Genomic DNA, 20,287 nt, shown 5'->3' with positions numbered 1-20,287 from the left:
TTCTTCTGCTAATGCATAAGTACATCAAAAGATTGAGATATGATACCTGCCAAAGCTTTCTGCTAGCTGCCAGTTCTCTATTATGCAACGCTACCTAATAATGTTTGTCCCCAAAGGAGTTCCTTTTCAATTGCACTTTTCTTATTATGCTTCATTGGACTGGGGGGGGGGGCAGGAAATCTGTCTTCCTTTTTTAAATCTTGGATAACTGCCAAGCCCGCATTGTTGTGTTGCAAAGTGGAATATCATCCAAATCTAGCGCAATCGGCTGCCTGCGTTATATTGGTGTGCCAAGGTATAAACACAGGAAGAGAATACCCATTATTTTGATTGCTTCCCAGAAGTCGTAGGAGCTGACTCTCAACTTGGAAATCAGGTGGGTTGAGGTGAAGGAAAGTGGAGTTGAAAGCTGGGGAGTACTTTCTGGAGTAAATTCCACACCAGGATTCAGGTACACAGGCTATTCCCGAGGATGACTGAGCAGTGGGCAGCTTTGGCCCAGCAATGCAGGCCACACTGGTCTCACAGTGGTGTCGTGTGTTCTGGGAAGTCTAGTGGGCAGGGCCAGCCTTAGGACAATTCAGCCAATTGGACCAAATCGGGCCCCATGCCACAGCCACCACCTTGCTCTATAGCTGATGCTCCAAGATGCACTCTTGCACACCAGAGCCTGGACAGAGGAGTGTTGCTGTGTGAAACCCACCCACCAGCCCCTGGGTCCAAATGGCTTGAAATGGGTGCTCTGGAAGCAGTTGGCAGTGAGGTCATCATGTCACCGCCATCTACTTCTGGGTGCTGCACCTGGGTCACCATCAGTCCCGTGCTTGTTGCTGTTGTTTAGCCAGTGAGTGGGGGGAGGCAGGGAAGGGGGGGCCTGGAAAAACAGTTTAGTGTCATGCCCTGCAGCTTCTAAGGCTGGCCCAGCTGGTGGGTATTTAGCATTATAGTAAGAGATACGTAATTTCTAAGCCTTGGAGAAGAATCCTGAGCCCCTTAGAAGGATCTAATTTTGGGTGCTTTTGGCAAGTCTCTGTTTGGGGTTCATGACTGGTCAAGTAAGATCTTACTCTATCCAGCTTAGGCTGCAATCCTAACCTCACATTCCTGGGAGTAAGTCCCATTGAACACAATAGGACTTACTTCTGAGTAGACCCGGTTAGGATTGTGCCCTAACTGTGTTAAGAACCATCCTTTCAATAGCACTCATATTTAGCGGGGGGGGGGGAGAAGCAACTGCCCCTATTCAACCCCTTGCAGCATCTCTCCTGGTGACTGCTTCGGTCTCTTTTGTGTCATTTTTTTCCTTACAATTGTAAAACCTTTCGGGACAGAGACCCAACATTTCATTTATTTTGCTATACAAACCATGCTGTGAACTTATAATAATCACAACCCTATTATTATTAATATTATTTATTAATCAGTACTATTAACTCTCCATTGGAAACCCCAGTGGATACCAAATTCTTGAATTTGGAATCATTGGGGCAGAAGGCACAGCTTCTGAATGAATTATTATTAATCATTCAGATGACTTCTGCCCCAATGATTCCAAATTTGTGGATTCAGGATCCCCTGGGGTTTCCAGCAGTGACCTGCAGTCAGGGGAGGCAGAGCCTCTCCAGAGCCAAATAAAAAAAAACAAAGCCCAAGTTTTTTTTTTTCTTTCCAGCACAACCACAACCAGCAACACACACACCCATTACAGCACACAGTGAAGCAGCCAGCAGCCAAGTCGCTGTACTCATGGCTGGCTTCCAATGACAAAAAATCAGCAGAGTGCCTATGTCAGCAAGCTCTGGGGAGGCAGAAGAAAGGCAGAATGTCTTCCATTCTGTTAAAAAATTAAGAAGCCATTAAAAAAAGAAGGGACACTGTGCAATGGACCGGCTCTCTAAGCACCAGGAGAGGCTATTTTCCAGTTGCCTCAGGGCTCTCTAAGCACCAGGAGAGGCTATTTTCCAGTTGCCTCCAGTTGTCACTGAGCTCTCCCTAGCTCTGAATGGTGGAAAAAGAGGTGAGAGTTTTTATTTGGGGGGGGGGGGGAGTGTGTTTTTCAGAGACTGAGCTTAAGGGGGGGAGAGTGCATGTGCATTGCCTTCCCAGGCCTGGACCTTACCACATGTCACTGGTTTCCAGAAATCTAACCCCAGCAGATAATGAGAACTGACTGTACATGTTGTTTCAGTTAACAACACATTGCTTTCTTATTCCCAGTCCTGGTGCACAAAGGATCAGAAAGGAATTTTTTAAAATCTGTGTAACAGAGGGGTTTCTAACTGCAGAGTTGGGGCCAAAGTCACCACTTCTGCATTGGTGAGTTTTTAATATTCATATTATTATTAACAGTATTTATATACCGCTTTTCAACAAAAGTTCACAAAGCAGTTTACAGAGAAAAATCAGATTAATGGCTCCCTGTCCCTAAAGGGCTCACAATCTAAGAGATACAAAACAGCAGCAGACAGCCACGAGAAAAGACACTACTGGGATGAGGAGGGCCAGTTACTCTCCCCCTGCTAAATAAAAGAGGAGCACCCACTTGAAAAAGTGCCTCTTACCCAATTAGCAAGGGTTTCATATTCAATTCATATTACAGCAAAACCAATGAAGAGTTGGGTCCCTCTTCCAAAAGGTTTCACAGCCGTAAGGATGGCAGCAGACACCCTCAGAATGCAGTTCAGATCTTCAGTGCAAATAACACAGTTAGCTTTAAAATGGCACAGATAGCTTCAGAGTGCCAATAGAGACACTTCAGAAGCTTCCTGTGGTCATTTTAAAGCTACCCATGCTATTTGTGGGCACCATTTTGAAGGTTTCCGCTGTGTTCTGAGGGTCTCTGTTGCATTCTGACGGTCTCTGCTGGCAATCTGAATGCAACAGCAATCTGACCCTGACTTGTGCCGGATGCAATCCCCTCTGGAGCGAGCCAACATGCTCCCTTTGTTTCATCAACTTGAAACCAGCTAAACAGCTGGCACAGGTCAGAGGGTAACCATTGGCGGTCAAGGGGCTAACCAAGGGCAAAGGGAAAATGGTTTCCCTTTCCCTTCCCAAGCCTCCCAATCTGCCCCCTCGCCACTTGCGTTCCTGGGGTGGTCAGGGGACAAATACCCCAGGGCACCACCTGGGTGGGCACCAGCATGACCTCCTTTCCCCCCACTGACTAAAAATATCACTTTTGGTTTCTGGCAAACCGGACGAACCTGTTGGAGGGTGGGATGGGATGGTATGGGGGTGGCATTTTGTAGTCTGGCTTCAGGCGGTACAGGGGCCAGAATTGCCGCTGCCCTTTCCTACCATAGAATGAAGTGCAGCCCATTTTGGCTATGGCGGGGGAAAGAATAAGACTGGGCCCTAAATGGTTAATTTTGTTTTCGATGTGTTTTGTTTTATTTTTCTTCTTACCATTGAATAGATTGTAAACCCCCTACTTCAGTGGGATCATTTTTAAAACTAACCTTCAGATGTGTGATTAGATACATAGTCTATGGGGTGATAGGTTTACCTGCACTGCATGCATTTGTTGTTCTGTGTCTGTGGTCCAATTGTAATCTGGTCTATGTAGGAATGATTTATGGTCATAGCCTGATATGATGTGTGGATGTAGAGGACTTGTAAGTAGTTCATCCAAAATAAACCAAGGTGTTCACCTCTCCCCCATGGGATCTGCCCCAGGGGCTTCCCTGTCAAATTATCCCAGGCCCTGCAAAAGCTGTTCCCCCCCCCCCCAAGAATTGGAACCTGTGGCAAAAGTCCCTCTTCACATGTGCAACCAAAGCTTAGCCTCTAAACCAGGGGTGCCCAAATCCCAGCCCTGGGGCCACATGCGGCCCTCGAGGCCTCTCAATGTGGCCCTCAGGGAGCCCCAGTCTCCAATGAGCCTCTGGCCCTCCAGAGATTTGTTGGAGCCCACACTGGCCCAACGCAACTGCTCTCAGCATGAGGACGACTGTTTGACCTCTCACATGAGCTGTGGGATGAGAGCTCCCTCCACTGCTTGCTGTTTCATGTCTGTGATGCAGTAGCGGCAGCAAAGGAAAGTCCAGCCTTGCTTTGTGCAAGGCCTTTTAAAAGTTTTGAGCTATTGCAAGACCTTCATTCATTCATATAAGTTAATCTTTAATATATTCATTTATGTATATTTATGTAAATGTATTCAAATTTTAAATGTAAATTAATTCCTTTTTTTCCACGGCCCCCGACACAGTGTCAGAGAGATGATGTGGCCCTCCTGCCAAAAACTTTGGACACCCCTGCTCTAAACATACAAATTAAGAAATTAATAAAAGTTAAAGCATCTAAGCATGCAGAGAGGACCCATCACAGTGGAACTGGTTTAGAGATCAGAAGTCCTGTAGCCATAAGTTCTGGCAGACACACACTTTTTTTTTTTGTCAGTTATCATTGAAGTGCCTGGTGTAACTTAAACTGAGTCTCCGCTGCTGCAGTCAGAAATGTGGAACTCTTGCTAAAGATCCGAGAAACAGCAACACTGCCATCTGTCGGGCAACATCTGCAAAAGGCAAGTGATTTAGGGCTCACTCCTATCCAATTTTCCATTGCCAGGGCAGCCAGTGGGGCTGTGGTGAGGAGGCAAAGAGGCCTCCTCAAGGTAAGGGAACATTTGTTCCCATACCCCAGGGCTGCATTGCAGTTGGACCGGTGCTGGGAAGTTGGATAGGATTGGACCCATTGGCTGCAATCCTATCCACACTTACTTAGGAGTAAGCCCCTTTGACTGCAATGGGACTTATTTCTGAGTAGACATGCATAGGATTGGGCTCATACTCTGATCTGTCCTCTATGCAGGCCCAATCCGAAATAGAGGAAGCTTGCAAGACCCAGAGAGAAAATGTTAACACTTTTAATTTCCCTTCCTTTTCAGTATTCACCTGTTTGACATCTCCAGTCAGTGGCATCAAGGAAAGCCAAGTGGCTTCCATTTTTCTTTTCTTCTTACATGCACCTCTTATGGACATCATTGAAGGTAGTTTCATTCCTTCATCCAATACAGCTATTCCAATCTGCACTCTTTTCAGATGCAAAAACCTTTGCTTGCCTTTCCATAAAGATTGTTCACAATTTTCACAGAGGACATGAACTGCAACTTCTCACTGTGTCCAATTCTGGGCACCCCACTTTAAGAATGATGCAGCCAAACTTGAGTAGGTTCAGAGGAGAGCGACGAGGATGATCAGGGGGCTGGAGGACAAGCCCTAAAAGGAAAGGTTGAGGAAACTTGGCATGTTCAGCCTGGAGAGGAGAAGGCTGAGAGGGGAAATGACTCTTCAAAGACCTGAAGGGCTGTCCTATGGAAGAAGGGAATAATTTATTCTCAACTGTCTCTGAAAGTAGAACTAGAACCAAGAGAGGAGATTTCGATTAGACATCAGGAAAAAAATTCCTGACAGTCAGGGCGGTTCGGCAGTGGAACACATTGCCGAGAGGTGGTGGACTCTCCCTCACTGGAGATATTCAAGCAGAGGCTCGACAAGCACCTGTTGGAGTTGCTCGATTCTATGATTCTATAATTTTTGGACATGGGAGTTTTCCCCCTGCCACCACACACACACACACACTTGCCTCTGGCATCCATCTTTTCTGAGAAAAAATTATGACCTCTAGCTAATTCAAAAGGAATAGCCGCAACAGAAAGGAAGGGGAAGTTGCATTATATTAAAAGAATATATACAACATGCCCAGAATCAGTTGCATCGCTAGGAGGCATCACTAGGAGGATGTGGGCTGCACAGGGAGATATGCACGGAGGGGGCTGGCGGTGACACCACTACTGGCCAAAAATTTTTAAACCTTGGCTTTTCGAACAATACCATCATGTTATATATCAAGCAATGTGTAATTCCATGCAGGATGCAATGAAACAAACCATGGTGAAGTATCTCCATTCCATCAAAAGTTATAGCCAAAAAACCAGCAGGGGCAGGGCAATGGTGCATCACCATGCCACTGCCTGGGGTATTGCCCCACCCACTGAATGGGAGGAGGTCTCTCATAGGGGTGACGTGCTTGGCCTCCTGCTTTGGGTGTTGTAAACTCTCGTGATGCCGCTGCACAGAATACAGGCAGCTGAGCAAGGAACCCCAGTAGAATGTGTCTGGTAAGAATAAAGGACAAAGAGCCAAGGAATTTGGATAGGGTTTTCTCTTCCCCCCCCCCCATTTCGCATGACAAGCCAGTACAAGAGGCAGTTATTCATCTTTTCGCCTTCATTACAGGTGAAGCCATGCAGAAGCCTCCCAAGTTCACCTGCTCACACGCTTTTTACTTTAAGAAATGCCTGAAGCAATTCCTTCTGATTTTTGCAAAGGAAGACGAGTGCCTTGCCTTGGAAAGGCTACGGCTCTTATTTTCACAGATTGCCAAGAAAATCTGAAGTGACCCAAGTGGACTGAAACAACTTGTGCCTTCAATCCAATATCAGCTGTCACCAAAAGTGTGACCTGAAACCCATTGCATGAATGAATAAGCTTAGGTAGTGTGTTACAGCCCAATCCTCTGCAGCTTGTGGCCTGGTACAGTACACGCTAGCCATTGAAAATGTGCCATAATGAGTGGCACACACCAGATCAGGTAAGATCCGTAAAGAGCAACATGGAGTCAGAACGAGGTGGGGGAGGGTGGAATGGGCTGGAGAGGGCAGTAAGGGGCAGGTAGGTGGATTGGGCACATGAGGAGGTGGGATTGAGGGGAGGGGGCAGCCATGCACACCGTATCCTATCCCCGTTCCAGGCCCAATCCTCTGACACAGATCCACTGGGACTTGGAGCAGCTATTTAGCTCACACAGGTCGAAGTAGATCTGTTGCACAGGCTGGGGCTTACCCTGGGACAAAGGAACAAATGTCCCCTTACTTCAAGACCACCAGCCTTCCAATTTCCCCCATAGGTGCAGCATGGCCTGCACTGCCCCCATTGCAACAGCGGGTGAATGTTGGATAGGATTGTGCTGGACTCATTACTATGAATTTGTTGGGCAATTGTCCTAGAATTTCCTACCAGAAACTTGGCATACACATGAGATTCTTCTCTATGATTTAACCACTGTAAGAAGGTATATAAATATTAAATTATCTTTGTTGACTCATGCCAAACTATTTAATTGAAACATCTTATTATCCTCAAAATAGAGTATTGTTTATAGTATTATATACTAAATAATGAATTTTTGCAATCAGAACAATTAGCTAGGCATTTAAGATGTGAATGAGCCTCCATGATAGCTACTACTAGTCCTGCCCCTTTGTAAGTGTCTTGCTATAAATAGTGCTTCCCTTCCTATGGGAAGTTTGAAAGGGTTGCTTTTAACAGGTAATCACTGATTAAGCTTCAGTTTCTTTTTGAGTGCTTCAAACCGCTGTGATTCAGAACCGCTTCTTAGTTCAGCAGTAATTGATGTGTGCAGTAGAAACTGCAGCTGGACTGCCTGCATGAGCCTTGTTGGTGCCAGAAGTCAGTGGCTGCTTCTTCTGTCCAAGTCTCCTCTGGGTAAAGGAACATTTGTTCCCTTACCCAGAGGTAAGCCTCCACTACCCAAATGGTCTACTTGGACCCTCACCAGTGATTATGATTTTGTCGAGCCTGGAAGGCAGGTCAAGGTCAGGAAAGGGCAGCACCCCTGCTACTGGTATTGCCCCCTTCCCAGCCTCAATACATCCCCCTTTGCCCAATCTCCACCCCACTCCTCCCCCTCTTAGTGGGTGCTGGTATAAGTCATCCTGACACTATTATAGAATACACTGTGACCTCGGGAAACCCCAAATGCAGTTATACAGAAGATGTTGCTCAACGGGTTGGTCCAGCACGTCTCAATGGAAACAGTCAAAATGCAAGTGTGGCCCCAGCAGTGAATGCATAAGGACATTTCTCAGCAGAGACAGGATGCAGAAATAACAAACAGGAGATGCATTGAAACAAGATCACATCACATTAAATGAAGACAATCAAAATGCGGGCAGAAGCAGGAGTTTACATAATGACAATTATTCAGTGGAAGCAGGAGATGCATTAAAAAGTTGCATAATGCGATTGCATTATCTTCCCAAGGAGCGTGGTGTGAGATGGCAAACAGAGTTCAAGATGGAGTTTTAGGCTCAACCTGAATGTAAGGAAAAGCGGCATCCAATGCTCATGTTGTCCATTTGGGGTACTTGAATCCCCCCCCCCCAAAAAAAATTAAATGGACCCTCCTTACCCACAGGCTCAGTATCCACAAATTTGAGCAATCATGGATTCCAAGACCACGCCACAGAGGGGCTTAGAACACTTCCCAGTTGCAACCAGAAGTAGCTAGCATGAACCAGGAGTGAGTGACTTCTGGTTACATCCAAGAGCTTCTGAGGAGGCTATGAGACCGTGCACGAGGGCCATTCACGGCCTCCAGGTAAGTGGTGCACCAGGCCCCCTGTGGATTCCAGCATCCATGGATTTGTTATCCATGGAGGGTTCTGAAACAGATCCCCCACAGATACCAAGGACCTACTGTCGTCCATTATGCAATTGTTGCATCTGCAGGCAGGTTTGGCTTGAATGGTAACGCCTGGCATTAATGTATATACTGTCGGTGCTTGACTCGGATTAAATCATTGCTTCCCATTAAACCGCATCTTTCAGATGGAATACGTGACACCCCGGACCACCAGGGCATTTTGCTCTACAAATGGCACACAGGCACAGTTCTGAGATGCTGCTACTGTTATGACAAGCTACATCTCTGAGATGTGTCTCAAGTCAATTTGGTCTAACAGTGGAGTACAATATTCTCTTTGATGAATGCCTGTTTGCTTTTAATCTATTACAAGCTGATGAGACTTAAAGAAAATGTTCATCTGTTGGAAAAGTGCTCTCATAAGACATTGCTAAATTTTTGAATTCTTGTACTGCATACAGAATAATTTTCTGGGGCTTACTTGACACATCTCTTGTGAAGCACTCAGAACAGGCAGCTTTTTCCCATGCACCCCTCTGCAACTGAATTCAGTCTGAGGACTATTTTGCAAATGGGATACCTGTTATCTCCCTCCCTCTCCCTCTCTCTCTCTCACACACACACACACTCCCAAGGTATGGTCAAACAAACAGGCCTCTCCTGCGCCCAGGTAGAGGGTTGACTGCAAGTGAGGACGGAGGGAGGGGAGGAGCAAGCCCAGGAGGGGGCAGAGAGGGTGGCAGGTTCTGCCACTGTATCCTGACACCTCTCCAGGGCCGGGAAACCCGACACAGGTCTCCTCAATTCTGTGCCTGCTCAATAGTGTGCACAGATCTGAGAAGACCCATTGGGGCCACCTGAGTGCTACACAGGAACACTTGTGCCCTTACCCTGATGAGACCTGGAACTGCTTCCCTGGCCCCATAGGATACAGCGGTCACCATTTCAGTGCTGCTGTAGCCCTGGGTGCTAAGGGAGCATAGGATTGGGCTGTAACATAGTAGCTTAAGTAGCAAATGCTACAGGCTCTGCATTTTCTGGGGCCCCACACCCAGTGGCATTGCTAACAGAAGGCAGTCCGTCCCGCCTCGTATCAGGGACACAGGGCAAATGACAGGGGTTCATGAGAAGCAGAGGCTACCCAATCTCACAGTGGGAGAAAGTCATATCGGTAGACCAGTAAATGTGGAATTTATGTCTTTGCACATTTTATGCCATGGGAGGGGGGAGCATTTGCTCTTCTTCAGCCATGTACAAAGTCAATCAACAAAGACCTCAAACTTAAACCAATAGCATCGTTTCAGATTAGAAAATGGAAACCTAGACAGAGTGCAGTCCAGTTTTACAGTTTCCTATCCAGGGTCCAATCCTGACCCTCAGACCCTGCTCCCACTATCTACCATCCAACTTGCAGAGCAAACTACTTTAAATTGAGTTCTTTCTGCCCCATACAGCCCTTCTTTAGGCTCTTCAGTGTGAAAATTTTACACAATCTTTTTCACCCCTTCTTCTCCCTTAACACCCTCCATTCCTTTTCCAATTAAAATGGAGACATTCACACCAATACCTGCACCCACAAAATGTCCAAATTCTGCACAAGTAAATGATGAGATGCACCCACTTTGATTTGTTTTTCTGTGCTTTGCCCTTAAGGTGTGGGGGGGAGGGGTGGCAAACCCACTGAATCCTATCCATGCCCACTCAGAAATCTAGTAATCATTTCAGCAAATGTATAGCAAATGAAAAAAAAAGAATTCGGGCGCAATCCTAACGCACCCTTGGACCTACGCAAGTCCCTTAGGCACAAGGCACTTTCGCACTACCTCAAAAGTTGGAAGGCTGGTGCATGGACATGGATGGCCTCTGAAGGCCAGCTCAACTGGTGCAAGGGTAAGTTCAAGCCGGTCGAGTCAGGCTGGTGTGCAGATTCTGGAATGGGGGGAGAGTGGACAGCAAGCGTGCCCGTGGGCAAGCTAGAACCAGGCAGGGGGTGGCACAGGTTAGGATTGGGCTGCCTGTTTACTATGCAAGTAAATAACTTGTTTTAATATTTTTATGTACTTTTAAGACCACTTTATAACATATGCTTCAGGCCCACATTAGCTTCATCCGGCCCTGCTACCAGTGTAACATTTTATCTAATTCCAGAGGGAGTGACCCTTTCTTGAGTCATGTTGGTGATGAATTGAGTAGACGCAGATATGAAGATGGTTCAATGAAGGAGAGGAAGCAAGGCAAATTAAAGATTTGGTATTTTGGGTCAGTTTAAAAGGATTGGATGGAACAGTCATTCCAGGGAGCGAAGGGCCAATGGGAAATCACCAAAATGGCTTTAGCTGGCATCTGCCTGACTGACAATAATGCTTCCCATGTGAGTTTGCCTTTTCACAACTCAAAGTCTGCGGCAGCCCAGCACATCACTGGGATGGCTCAAGGTAAGCCCAACAGAAATGTCACTCCCTGTGAAACCGGACATTCTTTGTGACTGTCAGGATATAAGCTGACAGAGACCTTACTCAACGCTCTGCACCCTCTGAATGTCGGGGCAAGGAAGAGGAGGAGTACGAAGAAGAGGAGAATTTGTAGCTGCAGCAACTCAGGCGGCAGAAGAGAGTACAGTGGGCCCTTGGTATCCAGGGGCTCGGCATCTGCGGATTCCACCAACTGTGGATGCCAAACCCACGCTTCAGAAGGCCTCCAGGATGTGACAAGAAACCAGTTGCATCCAGGAGGCCTTCTGAAATACAAGGAGGCCCACTCCATGGCCACACTTTCTGGATGTAACCAAACCTCAAGGTGATGAACCAGAAGTGGCTTCCAATCAAATCCTGAGGGTCTTTCTTTCTTTCTTTCTTTCTTTCTTTCTTTCTTTCTTTCTTTCTTTCTTTCTTTCTTTCTTTCTTTCTTTCTTTCTTTCTTTTGCCATTTGATGGGGTTGCCTGGGCAGACAACTCACCAAGCCTCTCAGTCATTCCCAATCAGTAACCTTGTGAACATATATGTTACAGAGGGCAGCTTCCAGTAAACACTTGTCTGTGGGAAAAATGCTGGCTCGGGTGAGCTTCACACCATCAGCTGTTCAGTTTAACTACCATGATCAGGTGTGCTAGTTGGAGTCTACAAACTACTCATTACTCTGCAGGATTAATTACATCAGAAAAGGAGATGAGATTTGTCTGGCAAGATTTATTTTTTGACACATCCACATTAGCTTCTGGTAATCACTCTGTTGATTGCCAGATGGGCGCAGACTGATTCTTTTTTATCATTTATTCTAGTATTGGTTAGGCTGATGGATCTGTAATTTCTCAGGTCCTCCTTTCTGAAGACTGAGAAAATATTAGACATCTCCAATCTTGTGGCACCTCCCCAATCTTCCAGGATATCTCAAAGATAATTGACAGAGGCTCTGGGAGTACACCAGCAAGTTCTTTTGGTACTCTAGGATGCTGCTCCAAAAGATGAATTCATTTAGAGCGCAATCCTACCTTCAAGTTAGAGCAGCACAGGTCTCCTGCACCAATCCAGGAGTGTCACAAAAGCACATTCATGGCTACTTGAGAGCCTGCTAGGCTAGGCTGTGCCAGGCTGTGCTAGGCTAGACCAGCACCAGATTCAGGCCCAGACGGGGTAAGTTTCCCAGGGGGTGGAAGATGGTGGCAGGAGGGCATAATAAGGGCGGGGAGGGGGGCTGGGCAGGGAGGGTGGTCTGGGAGGCGGATTAGGTCCAGGAGGGGTGGTGGGATCCACCACAGCAGCAGAGGCCAAATCCTAACACCACTCCCAGCTCGATCAGCCTTACACGGGCTGCTCAGATTTGCACCAGTGATTTTGCTGGCACAGATCCAAGTAGCCCATAGGGGTAGCTGGGGTGTTACTCAGGGTAAGGGGAAAAATACCTCCTTACTCCAAGTTGCCCTCTAGTCAGCACCTACCTTGTGCTGGATACAGCGCAGGACACTCAACCTGGCTGTTCCAGTGCATGTCAGGATTGGGTTGCTCTGCCATTTTGGTAGTTTTTAACCAGCTCTCTATCAATCCTAATCTTAATACCGGTTCCCTTCCCCCATTTACCCCACATTTTTGGTGGGGGGCTGCTCACATTTCCTCCCCAGTTACTAATACACTAGCCGAGGGGTTTCAAACTCATTTCATACAGTGGGCCATATACCATTCCGAGTACTGCTGTGGCTGATCCCCCCCCCCCAGTGATTGCTGAGGGCCAAAAGTGAGGCCATAAAGCAGGAAGTGATGTCATTAAGCAGATGATGGCCAGAAATAAACATTTTTTTCTCACTTACTGCAAATGACAGAGGGGAAAACATGGAAATCTTAATCCCATTTTCAGGATATGGAAGATGCCAACTATTTAGCAGATCAGATAAAGAACTTCAATGGGCTGCATCCCACGCATGAGCCTTATGTTTGACACCCCTGCTCTAGCCGACCACTTCCCTCTCCTCTAAACATCCCCTCCATTCCCCTCTTCCCTTTCAGATACAGGGAATGGGAGGAGGAGCGGCAGTAGAGGCAGGTGGGCAGCGGCAGGTGCCACCCTCCAGGTGGGTGGAGGGGCGGCAGAAGCAGCATCCAGCACACTGCTATGTAAGCAGTTTGGGAGGGTGGCATTTGGTGTGCCAGCGCAGGTGGTCTTGAGGCTTTGAAAAAATGTTTGGTGCTTTATAACTAACACCTGGACCACAAGAAGCTTGTTGCTCAGCAGATGATCAAGGTGAGCAGGAAAGAGAACACTGAGAATTCTCTTCTCCTCCTCCCCTTTCCTCTTCTCCACATTCCAGTCCACTTGTCTTTGCTCACTATTTTTGTGCACAAATGATGTTTCTGCAATTCCTTCTCCCTCCCCATCTCTTGGTCGGGGCCATGATGTGAATACAGCTGAGGTTAGAGACCAGACGGCAACAGTTGGGAAGAACTACCTACTAATGAGCTCTCCGAGGGTTTTCCATCTTCACCTTTTCCCGTCCTTGTGTCTTATTTATGATGGCAGCTGGGCTGTTGGTGCCATCGTGAAGGGCTTCTGAGCTGTCACCAGACTTCCTCCTCATGTCAGGAGGAGAAATTAGCACCAGTAATTGCCTGGTAAAACAAGGCAATTCTCTCCCCCCTTCTCTACTGCTCTTTTATCATATTAGCAGACAACGTGGTTGCTTGGAGGTGAAAAGTTTCGTTAAGCAAAATAAAAATGGTTGGAGTCCCAGTACATCCGGTCAGGATAACCCTGTGGCCAAAGAGTCTGCATGCCACAGGCACCCAACGAGCAGCCAATGCTGTACTGAGGCCCCCCCAAGATCAGTCAGGCGGTTCTCATTGGACAGCCACCATCAGCAGCAGTTTGCTTGGCTGTGATGCAGTTGCCGTACATGCTGGGGAGGTAGCTGCAAGAGCTGCCAGCCTGGTCTTTTTGGGCTCTTGTTGCCTTTGCTCTGGACAGGCTTAGGATCAGAGGTGTATCAGGGGCAGCACCACAGGGGCATCACCTGACATTGTGACATCACATGCTGCCATGATGTCACTTCTGGGTTTGGAGGAGGGCGGCAATAATGTGTCTGCCTCACCATTCCTTCTCCAGCAGCTTCTCGGCTGAATTTCGGCTTCTGCCAAGACTTGCAGGCCCCCCCACACACAGCTCTGTGCTTAGAGGTTTGCAGCAACTCAACAGAAGCCAAGAGTCAGCATGGAAGGTGCAGCTCAGCGGTACCCCCCTTCAAGTGGTGCCTAGAGCATACTTGCCATACGCCTCTGATTAGGATATAACTAAAATGCTGGGATAGGTGCAGCATCTGTATGGTTCTCAATTTGCAGACCAGAGGGAGGCAATGGCGCACTAGGGTTTACATCACCCAGTGCAGGAGGACAATGCACCATTGTCCTACCCCACTGGATTTTTGGTTATAACTTTTGTTAGAATAGAGCTATTTTAAAACAGTTTGTTTCATTGCATTCTACATGAAATTACACATTGAATGATATATAACATGATGCTGTATTCAAACATACAAAGATTTAAAAAATTTTGGCCAGTAGTGGCCCCCCAGCCCGTGCGCATCACCTGGTGTCCTACCCCCCCCCCCAGCAATGCCACTGGGTGGAGGTGATAGAGGAACCGAGCCACTGTTTGGAAAGCTGCAACTGTCAAGGGAAAGGTGACAACACCAGTCCTCCGATTCCTTTCCCATCCCCTTCCCATCTCTGCCCTGTCAGAGTTGTAAGAGGAGCATTCAGCAAGAAGAGGAGAGAGCTCCTGAATACACAAAAGCAGCATTAGAGTCTGTCACAACAACAATTTTCTTTGCAGCCGGAATCCACGCAGAGCGATTTAAGCAGCCTCTCACTTGCTCTTCCCTTTCTGTATGTTAAGGAGGAAGGGGAAGAATTACCTAACGGCAACTCATCCCAGGTGACTACATTTGCAGGCTTGTTTGCCCAACACAAAATCTCATCGTGATGCAGCTGCCAGATCGAAGCAGCTGCTGAAAGAGGAACTATTTTATTTGCAAGCTGTTGCTACTGCAATGCCCTCCTTGGAGAGAAAAATATTGCCCCCCCTCTCCTGCTTGAGTCTTCCCCAGCACACTCAAAATATTTGATGGGGGGGGGGGGTGGAAAGAGAGAGAATGGAAAATTAGGGCAGAATCCTAACCTTGTGTTAGGCCAGTGCAAGTCCCTTGCGTTAGACCAGGAGGGTCGCAAACGTGCCTTAATGCATGCTTGCGTCTCCTCGTGTGTCAGTTGGGCCAGTGCAGGGATGCGTGCCAGCCTATGGAGACTGCATACAGCCTCTGTGCTGACCTGGAGAGGGAAGGCTGCATTAGCTGAGCTCGGCATAGTGGTCCGGGAAGGGGAGAGAGGTGGACGGAGGGCATTCCAGGAGGCAGGGTGGGGAGCAGGAGGCAGGGCTGGGACTCACCAAATCCCAACCCCGTTCTCCAAGTAGCACGGATCAGCTCCAAGTCGCTCCATCCTCCTCAGACTTGCGTCACATCCTGCAGGTCCTGAGAAGACTCATTTGGGCTGTGGTGGCTTACTAAGGGTGGCTTACCCAGGGGTAAGGGGAAGAGTTTCCCCTTGCCTCCAGCTGAGCCACTTCTGGCCCCAATCTTGCACAGGTCTCCTGGACTGCCTATTCCAGTGCAAGATAGGATTGCACTGCACAGTACAGACTATACATGGTGGCCTGTGTCATGTGTGAATGGTAAACATATGCATACTTGGTGCTAGTCCATATATGTGAATGTATCCTGTCCGTGAGGGTCAACAGCATACCAAAAGGCCCTGTTAACAAAGTTCATGTGATGACCATGTGATGGTCACCATGTGATGACCATGTCATGACCATGTGACCACTTCCAGGTTCTCCACCACCAGGTGGTGGTGGGACATGTTTGCGATCTCGCTGCTGCCCTATTCCTTTCTCTTTGAAGGTTGTCTTTGGAGGTGAGATTGCAAACCTGACCAGGGAGACAGCAAACTCTGGTGGGGTCTTGCTGCCTGCCATCCCTTCCTTCCAAAGGAGAAGGGCCCTTCTCCTTTGGAAGACACAGAGGGGCATTGGGTGTAGAGATCATACCCCCTGCCACCTTTAAGTGTTTTGAAGAAACACTTTGAGGAAGTGGTGGGTGCGATCTTGTTGTGGCCACCATCTTGGATGGACTCATGGTTGCACCCCATCATGTGACACTCCGGGGTAGAACCCCGGCACTCCACCCCTCCCCACCCCTACTTGGTATGCCACTGTTGATGGCTCTGATGGAGAGGAGAGGGGCTGCTCCATGCTGAAAATGGTTATTGGCGGGTGCTCTAATGTACTGTACCTGAAGGGCATTCTGAAGTTGAATCCATCCACCACAGGTTCCTGGTGCTGCTCCTGGATAAGCTCAAATTAATTGCTATTAAACTAATTTCAAGGTAATTAAGTTCAAAAGATCTCCTTAAACTTCTAAGTGGCTGTTTATTAGGCATCCTAGAAAGCTGACGTAGGTGAAACGTGCCAGAGCCACTAATGAAAAATGAATATTCTTTATCTAATTAAAAGGCAGACTTCACAGGTTGTAATGGTAACATCCTAGTTGGGGGGGGGCGACTTTCTCAATTCCATTCATCATGCTTGCTTTGCAGCAACTGCTTTTATTGCCCCAGCCAAGAAGCTGGTGCTAAAGCCGTGCGACCCTAATATCTATTGGGGAGAAACCAATGACTGGCTGCTGAAGGGAAGAGCCTCAAGGCAAGAATTGAAATGTTTCTGGATCCTACAGGCCAGGGCACCTCAGTCTGGTGGAGCTTGTGGGCACCATGAGAATTCTGTCTTTGGGCATCACACTGGAGACTCCTGCTGGAGGCCAGCCCCAACCTCTCCTCATTGACAACTGCACTATTCACAGTTGATGGCCTAGAACTGTTGTGTTGTGCCATTCAACTTGTCTCCCAAATGTAAATAGTGAATCTGCTGCACCTCTGCCTCCAGGGAGCTTACGCTTCTGGCATTCCTGGAGGGGAGGCAAAGCAGTAAGTTTCTTCAGGCACCTGGATGCCCCATGAAAAGTGGCCCCTTTGTCTTCTGAGCCAGTCGTGGATGTGAAAGCAAAGGAGAGGCGCTCTGCTTTGCTCTCACATTCCCAGATGGCTTGGAAGCCAAGGTGGCTTCCGCTTTACATGAGCGTCCTGACACCTGAAGAAACGTACTGCTTTGTCCTCCCTCCAGGAACACCAGTGGCTTAAACCCATTGCTTCTCACTTTCATTTCCCTCCCGTGTGTTTAAAACATGTTATGCGTGTTTCAAAAGGATACCCAGGGCACAATTCTAACCAGCGCCAAGGGTCATGCAGCTCCGAGGTAAGGCAACAAATATTCCCTTACCTTGAGGAGGCCTCCAGGACTGCCACCCAACTGCAGGATGTGGCATATGCTCCATTGGCACGGCTGTGTCAATCATTTTGACATCATTTTATTTCATTGAAACAATTTCTGCCCTGCTGTTCTTAAAAAATATCAAAGCAGCTTACAACATTAAAAAAATACATAAAGCAAGCACAACAAATAGCAGCCAGCACACTTAATATAATCAACATAAACAATAATAACGGAACAGAGTTTAATTAAAACACCCAGCACCATAGAGTGTTACATGAAAATCCCCTTTTCCCTTCCAAGTTGTGATTTTATATCTGGTTATGGAAAATATCATGCAGGCCTAAGGAGTCAAGTCACTTCTCACTCATTTCTCTAGGGACACTGGAAGAGGAAATCCATTGTTTAAATGTCTTTATTGTTTAAGTCAATCACTGAATATGCAAACACCTTAGGGGAGGAAAACTCTAGCAACAAAGACTCTAGCAGCAAAGTCTAAATCACTGTACTACCTAACCTCCACCTAAATAGTTGCTTATTGTTAACTCAATCACTGCTGATAAGCTACATCCTGACTCCAAATTCCCCGCAGTGGCAACAGAAAGCAAGCTACCCCCCCCCCCCCCCGGAGGCCAGTCATGGCTGATCCTATTATCCTGTTTTTTCTTGCATGCTCCACATGTCCCAGTGTGTGTAGGGAGCATGTGCATCCAGGAGGCCACATCCGGGTCATTCAGGTCAGCAAAAACCCTTAAAAGAGAAAGGCTGCCATGTGTTTTCTCTCTCTCTCTCTCTCTCTCTCTGGCTGCCCTCCAAGGCAGAGGTCCTTCCATAGGACTCTTCCCCCCTCCCATCCAACTGCTCCTCAGGACAGGTAACTATATCTTGCGTCTGGAACCTTTTCCCTGTTTCCCCCCCCCCCCTTTTTTCCCCATCTTTAGTCAGCAACTGGGTTATGCAGATCAGGGACCCCTAAAATCCTTCCCTAAAATCTTTCCCTTTTCCTGATCTCCTCGGATGCACCAAATACCCTTCACAAGCAACCACCATAAGGCTAGGTACACCAGAGGCAAGTACTAGGAACCAAGAAACATATACTTACCATTTTCCATGTGCATTATGTTTACCTGTGTGTTTTTGCAATAAAAATATAATCCTATTGAAAGTTATCTTTCTCCCAGTCTCTTTTCAAGTTAAAAAGGAATTTCTTTGCATTACGCTATTTTGTTATCTAGCCTGTGATCCTGAAGTTTCCAAAGGGTAATATAATAATACCCCTTAAAACATAACAGCCCTTTTTGGTAACAAGAGGTCATGATGGAAAAGGCTTCATTGTGTCCATTCCTTGCTAACAGACATGGTGTGTTTAGTCTGGCTCCCCTCCACTATTTTTTTTTTTTTTGTAATTGTTTGAGGGGTGGGTGGGCTGGTGTTTGTTTTTGCTACCCTGATTTGAGCCACATTCTTCTGGGGAATCAACAGATGTCTGAACGACAGCAGCTTCCAAGGGGTACGTGTGCAACCTGAACAAATTACTTCCACCCAGCCAGCACCTTGCAGAAACCACTCCCTGCAAGCTCGCCTGCTTTTTTCCCAGTACATGAAAGATCTACATGCGATTTGTAGGGATTGTCCTTCCCTGTGTGCCTGGATTGGGAGCAATAGCAACAGGAGTGCGGCCATATAGTGGATTTCAGGGAAGGAGCAACCTCAGAGAGGAATTTTATCAGGGGGTATAAAGTTTATTTTGTACCCCTTCCCAAAGGAGGTGGGGGCAAAATAGGGGAGGGTGGCAAATGGGTCTGGCAGAATGAGGGTGAGGAGGAGGCTAACAAGGTGGGGGACAGTGACAACTGACAGAATAGTCTTTGCAGCCCAGGTCTACCAGGATTCCCAATGAGGAGTCCAGGTCTACCTGCCCGCACAGTGTTGGCAGCTAGATACAGTAATACAGAAAACCAAACACGTTCCAAAGTCTCTCTAAAATCTTTTAAATACAGAAAATCATTGCAGAAAAGTAGCGTCATCATATTTAGGCTCCCACTAGAATGGAAAGTGTCCTGTGTGCACCAAAACTGACTTCTGCAGCAGCTGTAGTCCCACAGCTGTGTCCCTGAGCTCCTTCATGGTCAGAAGATCCACAAACCAGAGAGCTACTGTAGCTGGTCAGTTTCTCCCCAGATTTGACACTGTGTTAAGGAGTGTCGTGTATGCATTCCTTGGCCTGGTGCATACGGCTTGTGGCAGCAGCCACTTCTGTGTGCCTGTAGTATAGCCCCCAGTATCCCATGTGGGCAGCAAGTGCAGGTGAGATAGGAAAATGTAACATTCCAGGAAATTTCCAGGGCCCCTCCTTTGTCTCCTGGGTCTCCTTTTTGACCCTAGTCTCAGGTACAAATTACCCCCTGCAAACCCCCCCCATTGGCCCTGCCCCTGTTTAGACTGGAGCAGTGGCATCACTAGGGTGTGTGTCACCTGGTATGGGAGGCCAGTATGTCACCCCTATGATAGATCTCCTCCCTTGGCGGTAGGCATGGTTATATATTATCGCCCCACCCCTCCAAAGTTTTTTGGCTATAACTTTTGAACGAATTGAGATATTTCAACACCGTTTGTTTCATTGCATTCTGCATGAAATTACACATTGATTGATATGCAACACGATGGTATTATTCAAAAATACAAAGATTTAAAAATTTTGGCCAGTAGTGGTGTGTGTCCCTCATGTGCATCACCTGGTGTGGCCCACATCACAGCACCCCCCCTAGAGACGCCACTGAACTGGAGTAATACTGTTCACTTATCTTTCCAAGAGATGGGCACAAATTATCCCCCTGCCAATGCTAGGAACTCTTGCCTGCTTAGCAATGTGCTCTGCAGTTAGCCATGGGAGCATTTAATCATGAGCCTTTTTTTCCTTCCAAGTCATCCCTGCTGCTCTTTCTTTGTGGGCATGCACTCTCCAAAAATGAA

Source organism: Tiliqua scincoides, chromosome 10, assembly GCF_035046505.1.
Source record: "Tiliqua scincoides isolate rTilSci1 chromosome 10, rTilSci1.hap2, whole genome shotgun sequence".
NCBI classification, from domain to species: Eukaryota; Metazoa; Chordata; class Lepidosauria; order Squamata; family Scincidae; genus Tiliqua; species Tiliqua scincoides.
The sequence above is the reverse complement of the archived record's forward strand: the minus strand, read 5'-3'. Positions refer to the sequence as shown.